The following is a 2,307-nucleotide window of genomic DNA, read 5'->3' on the forward strand; positions in this document are numbered from 1 at the left end:
GGGGGGGGGGGGGGGGGGGGGGAGAAGGGGAGGCAGAGGGGCGAGGGGCCAGCAGACACCACAGGCAGAGGCGCTCCCTGGCAGCGCCCCCTCTGGCTGGCACCCAGCCCTGAAGGTGTGCAGGAACGAACAGCACCTGGGATGGGCGCTGCTCCGGGGAGAGAGCTACAATTTCCCGAGAACCACAGCACAGACAGTGACCCACATGGGAGGCGCCGCTGCTATAAATACTTGGTGGCCAACGCTGATGTCATGCTTTCTGTCCCACAGACACCCAATGGAAACTTGCCAAGAGAGCACGTAGCAGCACCCAGCGCGTGCGCGGCCAACACTGGGCTGCAGACTCACAGCCCAGCGACGGACCCTCCCGAACAGCCCACCCCCTGCTACCCTCCCCCGGCACATGACCGCACTTGCATAACATGCATCTCGACCTGCAGACGCCAGGCCCTGCTCTAAGTCCTGAGTCCCCCACAGACCCAGAGGCCAGTGGAAATTCCCTCCCACGTGGGCACAGCAGGAAATCCACCAGAATCCATCCAAACCAGCACCAGACCCACCTACTATGAGACGCCCTGCTGTGGCAGGCCCATCACTGCAGGACCCCCCCACAGGACTGGGGGTGACCGCAGGCCAACCCGAGGGGCGTCCCTGCTGACCTGCCAGGCCGCAACCCAGCAGCGTGAAATACAGTCGCTCAGTCTCAGGCGAGCCGCCACGGAACCCAAAACCAAGTCCCTCTGGAAAGTGTGTGTACAAGAACGGGACCTGGGCCAGACGGCAGAGAAAATGGTTGTCCCGAGGGCTATGGGGAGACCCCCTCTGTGGCCGCCCCCGTGCCTACAGACCGCCCCCCTTCACCCCACCCCACACATGCTCCCAGGAAAAGCTCCTGCGACAGCGCGACACAGAACGCACTAAAGAGATGTGTCTTGAGACGAGTGGATGTGAATAACTTGAACTGAACCAGAGTTTTTTAAATGTGTTCTCTGTCTTGGAAATAAGGCCATGAGCTTGAGGAAATGGCTTAGCTTCTCTCTACCAGTTTTATCGTTTGTAACCTGTTAAAGTAACAGTGTTCACCCACAGGTCTGGGGTGAAAACTCTAAGACCCACTCGTGTCCGGAGCCCAGCAGGCAGGACCATCACTGGTGGGTGCGCCGTGCACACGTGCGAGCACTCCTGCCATTACTCTGCGTCCAGGGCCGCACGCCCACTAGGTCTCCTGCAGCGCAAGACGGGCCGAGCGGACTGCTGGGGCGGGGAGTGCGGGAACAGCGGACAAGCACTCATTATTTCATTTTAAAAACATCCGCAAACGGCACATGTGTATTTATCAGTGCACTGGAAAGACCTGGAAGCAAATGCACCCAAAACTCGTCGTGGTTACGCAAAGGCAGTGAGAAAGAGACTCACCTGCGTTTTGTCTCCGGTGCGACTGGGTGGTCCTCAGTGAGCATCTACTCTCCTAGTGAAGAGCTTCGAAGACTCCACGGCCACGTTTCTGCAGAAATGAGCAGGTGGTCAGGGAGGTCGGACAGGAGATAAACCTGAATGACCTGAGTGGCAGGTGCAGCTGGGCGCGCACAGAACACCACCCCCATCTTTTCTCGGGTCGGAATCCAAGGCTCCACGGCTGATTCCTGGGCTCCCTCGTGCCTTCCTGCCGGTGCCTTCCTCACATCACACCCCCACTCAGCGGGATCGGCACCACAGCTCCTCCCGTCTGTCCACCGGCCCAGTGCCGCCAGCTTCCTCCTGCATCTGCATTTGGACACGATACCCTAGGCCAGTGATGGCGAACCTTTTGAGCTTGGCGTGTCAGCATTTTGAAAAACCCTAACTTAACTCTCTTTGGTGCCGTGTCACATATAGAAATTTTTTGATATTTGCAACCATAGTAAAACAAAGACTTATATTTTTGATATTTATTTTATATATTTAAATGCCATTTAACAAAGAAAAACCAACGAAAAAAATGAGTTCGCATGTCACCTCTGACACGTGTGTCATAGGTTCGCCATCACTGCCCTAGGCAGTGGTTCTCAACCTTCCTAATGCTACAACCCTATCATACAGTTCCTCATGTTGTGGTGACCCCCAACCATAAAATTATTTTCGTTGCTACTTCATAACTGTAATGTTGCTACTGTTATGAATCGTAATGTAAATATCTGATATGCAGGATGTATTTTCATTGTTCGCAACCCACAGGTTGAGAACCGCTGCTAGTGGTTATGGATGTGCCTGGGTGAGCTTGGCATTCCCACCATGCTGGGCACGGTGCAGAGGGCAGTCCGTGGATAA

The 2,307-nt window shown here is 55.4% G+C and overlaps 1 protein-coding gene across 1 annotated transcript in view; it reads right to left on the reverse strand.

Moving 5' to 3' along the window:
• The window catches only part of AFAP1 (actin filament associated protein 1), a 75,723-nt gene extending 74,201 nt beyond the window's left edge, over positions 1 to 1,522 (reverse strand). Inside the window, exon 1 of the mRNA XM_005886453.2 lies at positions 1,417 to 1,522. The gene's annotated coding sequence lies outside the window, so the exon portion shown is untranslated. The remainder of the gene's footprint in view (positions 1 to 1,416) is intronic.
• Between the last annotated feature and the right edge of the window lie 785 nt (positions 1,523 to 2,307).

The sequence above is a fragment of the Myotis brandtii genome, unplaced genomic scaffold (genome assembly GCF_000412655.1).
Source record: "Myotis brandtii unplaced genomic scaffold, ASM41265v1 scaffold986, whole genome shotgun sequence".
Classification (NCBI taxonomy): domain Eukaryota; kingdom Metazoa; phylum Chordata; class Mammalia; order Chiroptera; family Vespertilionidae; genus Myotis; species Myotis brandtii.